Below are 8,142 nucleotides of genomic sequence, written 5' to 3'. Positions count from 1 at the left end.
TGAAGCATCTGACACTAGCCACTCTTAAAAGATAGGAGACTGGGCTAGATGGACCTTTGGTCTGACCTTATATGGATATTTGTGTGTTCTTAAATATCCCAAATTCTACAAGTCAGGAGAATACACATAGCTTTCTCCTCCCATTGAGAGCTTTTGCACCAGTAATTCCACTGACTTCAAGGGAACTACTCCTGATTTACGTCAGTGAGAGATCATAATCTGGCCCTTTATTTTAGGGCTTGTTTATTTTAGGTCCAAAGAGCTATATATTTATAGTAAATAATTTTTGCTCTTAAGCAGCCTTTGCTGAGGAGTAGAGCCACTTGTTTAATGCTAGATATAGCATTACATTCAGTTTTACCAATTTTTCAAAACAGTCAATATAAAAGCTAATGCACAGCAAATATTCCCTATTGTATAGTGCTTTCAGACCACCTAGTTGTCCTGGACAAATCCTATACCCAACTAGATCGTCTGACCAGTATTGATATAAGCTTATGGAATATGGAGAAATGAGGAAACAGAAGACTAGTTCTCCTATTCTTTGGGCCACAAACACCCAATCCTGCAAAGAGAAATGCACGAGTGGACCCTAGCACTGCATGGAATTTAGCTGAAGTCATTATGGCTCTAAGGGATGCAGAAGTCTGCCCCTATGCAGTTCTCTTTCCAGGATCAGTGCCATATTACTGAAATGTTTTGAATCTGATCAGCATCAGGTTTTAGGCCCAGATGCTTTAAACTCAAATGTTGCCTTTCACTACATATGATGAGTTCCAGCTGAAGGCTATGGATGTTTTGCATAAGTACCAAGTCTCTGTTCAGCGTGGACTCCTACAATGCTAAGCATCATTCACTCATCATGATTTTATGTTTTGATTCCAAGAAAGCCACTCCCCTCCAAGTTGGTCTCGTAACTCAATAGTCCAAGGGGTATGTATTCTCAAATGCAACACCATCGGCTTCACACATCTACACCCAGTGAGTAGCAGTAATTACAGGGATCATGAATCCAGCCACTGATTAAGTAGCTTCTATCTATTTATAATTGACAGTTTTGCCCTATGTAAAGTTTAGTTTTTCAACCATCATAAAGATGTAGAACATTTTTAACTGAGCTTCAAAAGGTTTCACTTCCTTACTTACAAAAATATATTTTAATCAAATCTTGAGCAAAGGAGCCAGCAAATACATTTATTATTAAAACAAACATCTCTAAAAATTCAAATCTTGGCTTATTGCGAAATATAATAAAGACTTTTCTGTAGTTTAGTATGCAAGAATTAGATTGCTTGACCTCTCTTTTAATGACTTAATTAGCTGTATCAAAGCCCAGCTGGGCCTCTGCTGACAACATAGCTAGATATTTCAATCAGGCAGTGTTATGGAGAATAAGTAATAAATGCTACCTTGTCGCCATACAGTCCCAAACCAGAGTGCATGCTGGTAATGCTAAATTTGATCAGTATGCCTCATATTTCAATTAGTCGTGGTCTGAATCACTAAAACTGTGTAATGTGTATGAATTCCTGATATCAGATACAGAGCAACAGGCTCCCACAGTTATAATCCATTGAGTTTGCTTTTATTAGCAGCCAATTAATGGCCAAAATCTGCATTGCTTTTAAAATTTATAACCTCTATTCCAGCTGCATCCATGGCTCCCAGTATACTGTATACAATCAGATCCATATCACAGTCACAAGTCAAACAGCTGCAAACTGTATTCTGTCTGCAGAACTGAAAAAATCCTTCTATACAGAAGCTTTTCTAAAAAAAAACCAAAAAAAAAACCCTCTTAGAAGTTCTTTTCAAAGCCCAGCAGCACTAGTCGCTTTGCGACAATGAGCGATTTAATACAGAAAGAAAGAAATCTACACCAAGGTAACCTCTTGGGATGTGCTAGGTTTTCAAACGAATGAAACCCTATCACTTTGGCACAGCACAAGGGCAAGCAAAGCCACTTCTCCTGACCAAGGCTAAGAAAATATAAACATATAAAACCCGACCCTCACTGAAAATTAACCCATTGAAATCTAGGTAGAGTGATTAAAAGATTCCGCCAACACAAATATTAATATTTTAACTAACTTGCACAAATTAGTAACATTGGAAACTGTAATCTTGACATCAGACCCAACAGAGACTACCCTAGAAAAAGATGCTCGTGCCTCTTTTCCCCCATAATGGTTTTATACATACCTCAAGATTTCTAGACTTTATTTTTAGGAATGAGTCTGTTTCTGTTACATGATATGGCAGGAAATTTTGATGTGATCAGATTCAGATACGAAGCATAGTAGCTTTATGTATTGCTAATGTCATGTCATAAAGCCTTATGATAAAGGCAGATTTGACATTTTAAATTATGCTATTTTTTAAAAGTAATTTACCATATGTAAAAATGTGCAGGCCTAGGACATTTTTGGACATCTGATCTTACTGTGTTATCTGAGACAAACACTAGATGTTTCTGTTCTCCTTTCCTCTCTCCCCATGCCATTGAGCAAACATTTAGCTCAGTTACTTTAAATTTAACAATGTTGGTACCATATAATAGATAACGTATTCACCTGAAAAATTACCTCATTTCTGATTACAGGAGTGTGAAAAAGCACTTCAACAGTAATACACAGCATTAAAAATGTTGTACTGGGATAATACAAGCTGCTGTCATGGCTATTTAAAAGACAATAAAATCCTATTTTACAAAATTCAGCCACTAATAACCAGCATTCTTTCTAACTGCTTAAATACTGCAGTAAGACTCATAATGCCACTGTGAAATCATAAGCTAGTACTTCAAAGGTGTTCTATCTGTTACAAATTTAATCTTCACTGGTATGTCACAACTCATTTCATCCCAGCAGCTTTGAGACGCAGCATAGCAGCATTTTTGTTGTCCTAGACAACCTGAACCAAACTGTTAAATACCTGTCTGATGCCCAAGAATGATCACAATAATATTGCCTATGGGATTTGCAATAACAATGATCCTGAAAATCGGCAATTATTCTATTCTAGTTAGTTAAGAAAAGAAAAAACTTGTGAGATACACTGTAGATATTTTACTCTTTAAATGAGATAAAATGAAATGCATACATACCATACTGGGACTGGGGACATTTCCCTATCGTGATCCCACTTCTCCTCTCACTTACACCAGTGTAAATCAGCAGTAAACTCTATGGGAGTCAATGGAATTATATAGACATAAAATTGTTGTAAGAATGAACAAAACTGGGGTTTGCAGTCATGCAGTCTCTCTCCATATAACCAAACGGATACCAGACATATGTACGTGGGTATACACATACACACACTTTCTTCTCTGATGTGAGGCCTACACAAGTATGTACACACCATGTGAAATCATATTTGTGTTCTCCATTACTAAGTTTGAAACTATATAACAAAATGCACTAACAAACATGCATATGAACACTTACTTTTGTTATGTGCGATCCAACTTTATTCTGCCCACCCACAGGTGAGTGCTACATCTTTCTGAAAAATGGAATAAGACATCCTGGTGAGACACGGAAAGAAGCCACTTTGTTTAAAACAGCATTCTGACATCTTCCAAAATGTGGCGGCAGGCAGGGAGTACAGACGATGGCCCCTTCTAAAAAGATGTGTTTTAGCCAAAAGTGAACTAGTTTCTCCATATTCCAAAGATGTTTGCATGCTACCCTCTGAAACAGGAAAGTCTCACAGTTCATTTTTGAAGCATAAGATTTTACCAACTTTACTGGGAATAATTGGTATGTGTGAGGCCACTTAGCTGTGAAGCCAACAGGGATCTCTTAAACTTGTGAGTTTTTACACATATTTTAGATAAAACTCAGAAAAAAAAAATTAGCACTCAAGAACAGCAAGTGGATTTACAACTCTCTGTGGAGGACTCTGGGTCCATAAAAACATATAAATGGATTATGCTGATTTTTATACATATATTATCTATGTAATCCATTCATGTGTTTTATGTATAATCAGCAAGCAATACTATAAATTGATTAATCCATTTTATAACATACTTTATGTTATATAGAGCATTATTTTTCATTTAATAAACATCTATTTCAACACTTAGTAATATAAGAAACTGACTTAATACTTTACTGTTACTTTACTGTTTCAGAACTCCATTTGCAGAATAAGTAAGAATACAACAGAATGAAAATTGCTTTTAAAGTAAATCTGCATTGATGGTTTACATCTTTTTTTATTGTACCAGTTAGAAGTGGGGGCAAATGTGATGCATACTATAGTAAGCACACTCATCCCCACACTTTCAAGGTAAAAGGAAATAAAATAAAATAAAAATTCTCCATTGATTTGTATGGGATATTTTTGTATTGAGAGTTTGGAACAAGTTCCATTGCATTTCTTGATCCTACTTAGCTTAACTAAGCTCTTTGAATCTTACTGATTCAGAAAAAGATGGTTTATTCCTCAGTATTATAATTACTGTTGCTCCATACTGGTCTAAAGCCAATAGAGGAACTATCTGGAAACTCAGTTTAGATGGTCTAGCTAAAATAAGGCATACAGTAGATGCAAAAAATACTGAAATATAGACTCATATATAGGAATAGATATAGGGTAAACACTATGTTTGCCAAAAGACAACTGTATACTCCACCCACAGCCAAATCCATAAACGTAAACATGTGGGGGTGCTCATGCATACACGTGGACACACACAGATCTATTTTTCTATAAACATGTTAATGAAGAATCATTGACAACTAAAAATTGAAAAAATAAATAAATAAGAAAAGGCACATGTACAAACTGCCATGATTTAAGTGTAACCCAAAGAGATGGAGGGTAATACATATTTTCATTAGGGAGGTCCGTGTGCAACCCACTCATGGCTTGATTTTGTTCCGCCATTCATGAATTATGCAGTCATCTTTAACTCAGGAAAATGACAGTGGATTATGCTGCCCACTACCCCATATTATCTCTCTAGATACATACACCTGAACACTCAGGTTTTTGTTTATAAGTAGCTGTGATCACACAAACCCATTACCCTCTTATTTTCAGAGATACGTATTGTATGTATGAACATGAACACATGTACATGTAAATACACACAAACTACACGCATACTCATAAATAAAACTGAGACAAAATATTCTGAAACAACAGATTTCCCCATCCCTCTTCCTCCCTCCCCCCCAAAGTGTAGTTGCTTCCCTTAATATGAAGATGAAAGTGAGTCTTGTTCAAATGGCATCTCTAAAGCCACCACCAACTGCTTCAATACCGAGTGTGCTTTGGACAGCTTTCTGGGCATTAAACCTTTAAATCAGATTTAATTTGTATTGGTATTTTTCTTTAAAATTGTATCCTTAACATTTTTAAGATCATTAATTATTTCCCAGCATAGCCCGAATGTATCACTATAAAAGAGATGTTCAGTATTTCAGTATGTATTTTATTGTATCTGCATTAACTAGATTAATTATATAATTTTCATCTTAAAAGTGAGTTTTTAATTAGTTACATCTAACATAGATATTTTGAATTTAAACACACATACGTGCGCACGCACATACATACGCACACAGACACACACATACTGTATGGCTGGTCTTTGAAAGTCTTAAGATTCATAGACTGTAAGGCTGGAAGGGACCATTATGATCATCTGAGTACTCAAGAGCTGGAACCCAAAAGTCCTTACTCAGAAAAAAATCCCACTGAACTCAGGGCACAATCCCCACTTGACTACAATATCAGCTCCCAAAATTCTGGGAAGAAAATCTTAAAATAGAAATTTCTTGTAATCCGCATATTTTTCAGAATGGTCTTGCTTATCAAAATGCAATTCTAGTATGTATTTATGTATAATTATTTCTGATATGGTATACAGTAGGGATTCCTGGTATTTAAATTATCCCTAATGTATACAGAATTGTGTTTTTTTAAGTAATCCTTTGTAATAAAACAGAATGCATTTTGTCAGATATCTGGGTTTTTAACAGTGCTGTAATAAAGGTGCTTAAAAATGTTGCCTCAGGCAGCTAAACCAGGATTTGACTTCTTGAAGAAAACCAAAGTAAAATAAAAATTTTCCCACACTGCAGAATCTAGTCATTAAATTTACCGTGGGCAGCCAGACATGCATGCCAATGTTTTCACTGAGTAAATGTGTGGTTTAACCATTATATTCTCTACAACTGAAGATAATTCCTACCAAATATTTGACTTTTCATTCATATTATATATATTAGAATTTAATATAGTATTATTTTATATCTCTAACTGATCTTGACATAATGTTAGTACATAATGTCAAACACTTTGCTATTTTTTCTAATCTTGACGTATATAGATACACACACACATATACATTATATATGGATATGAATTATATGCATTTTACATGTTTATGCCTGTAAACAGATGAAAGCTAAAAGGTACTGCACAATATACTTCTACGCAACTTTTAAATACGTGATTTATATGAAAGAAAGGACAAGATAAGTACTTCATAAGAATGTTGTTTGCATTTGCAGTTTTAAGAAATACTCTCTCCCCTCCCCCCCAAGCTTTAATTCTCACTAAACAAATGTATTTTTAATGCTTGATTTTGGAAGGGGGCGGGGGGGGGGGGGGGAGGAATAGACCACTCTAAAAATAAGAAAGAGTGAAGGTTATACAAACACTGTTTAAATATATACATAGATGTGGCAGTTTAAAAAACAGTTTCCCAATTTCAATTATAACTAGATATTGGTATTTAAGGATATATATATAGAATATGTTATTTACAATACAGAGCATTTCAGGTGATAAAATGTAAATGAACAAAAAATATAACTACAGCAATAACGAAATAGGCATAAATCAATTTAACCATAGAGGGGGAAAAGGCTGATCACTTTTTTGTGTTATACATGTATTTCCTTCCAAACCGAAGTTTAAAAACATTTCAGTGCATCAGCTACAGAAGTGTAGCATAGCTGCAATGTGTTAATCATTGACGCACACATATTCAATGTGTGCTCTAATTTTATTTAACAAAAGTTTCCAGAATAATGAATATACTGTTTGAGACTAATTCAGTATAAATACAATATGTCATTACCATGCAGCACATTCACTTACATCATAAATGAGGTGTGACCAGCAGAAGGCAGTGTTACAATAAATATATATGCTACTGCTCATTTACAAGCTGGTTTGAAATTGAGATTAGAGTTTTGCTAACTTTGGCAATACAACTACTGTTTTCCCTAGGCACTTAATTCCAAAGCTATCCTGTCAATGTAAACAATCTTACAGAAGTAGTTAAAATACTTTGAAGCCAACTTCTTTTATATTACATTGTTTTTGCTTTAAAAATTAGCCTATTCAGCTTTTTATTACATTGCATTTGTAACTTTAGTTCATCAGAGAATTGTGTTCACACTTACCATTTTAACACAGCATAATGCTGAGCTGTGTCCTCATGAAACGGGACTCACACACTGTTGAGCAGATAGGCATTACCTCCACAGCAGTTTAGATTACATAATTCACTTCAAAACAAGCTTCTAACATTTCTTATTAACCTTTAGTGGGTTGATCATCATTTTGTAGAACAGTTTCTGGTAGTTTCTTAGTAGAATTTCTGTAGGTATAATAAAAAAATACCTTTAATTAAATCTCCCTCAAATGTACAAGTAATAATGTCATTTAGTATGTGTTAGTATACAAAATCTGTTGAATGCCTTTCCAAGTTTACAAAATCCACGTTAAAGGAACCAGCATTGCAAAAAAAAATGTTACACCATGTTTGGATTTTTGTATTTCAAAGTCCTGACTACTTTATCTGAATTACAGATTTAGAGCTTTGTTATGTGTGATAGTTATGATAATATGATCACTAAAGGCAGAGAGACAGGGAGACTCAAATCCCTTTGAAAATCCCTTTCTCTATTTCCTACAGCTGCTGCTGGAGTTTAATATCTGATAGAATGATGAAAAAGAACAGGCCGAACTCCAGTTTTAATAAAAATTTTAACAGGTCTACATATAGTTATGAAAAATGTTATTTGCAATGCCAATCTTTAATAAAATTTTCCTAAACCAAAAAAAAAAAAATTCCCTATGGGGAACCTGATATGAATGTGTTTTTCATAT

The 8,142-nt window shown here is 34.5% G+C and overlaps 1 long non-coding RNA gene across 1 annotated transcript; it reads right to left on the bottom strand.

Moving 5' to 3' along the window:
* Positions 1–1,637: 1,637 nt before the first annotated feature.
* On the bottom strand, positions 1,638–7,525 carry LOC137166484 (uncharacterized). Its single transcript, XR_010923710.1, has 4 exons — positions 7,434–7,525; positions 3,450–3,507; positions 3,107–3,185; positions 1,638–1,770 (listed from the first exon to the last, which is right to left on the bottom strand). It is a non-coding gene; the product is annotated as an uncharacterized lncRNA (long non-coding RNA).
* Between the last annotated feature and the right edge of the window lie 617 nt (positions 7,526–8,142).

This window comes from Emydura macquarii, unplaced genomic scaffold, assembly GCF_026122565.2.
Source record: "Emydura macquarii macquarii isolate MOO-44397 ecotype Brisbane River unplaced genomic scaffold, CSIRO-AGI_Emac_v2 contig_2863, whole genome shotgun sequence".
Classification (NCBI taxonomy): Eukaryota; Metazoa; Chordata; order Testudines; family Chelidae; genus Emydura; species Emydura macquarii.
The sequence above is the reverse complement of the archived record's forward strand: the minus strand, read 5'-3'. Positions and strand labels throughout refer to the sequence as shown.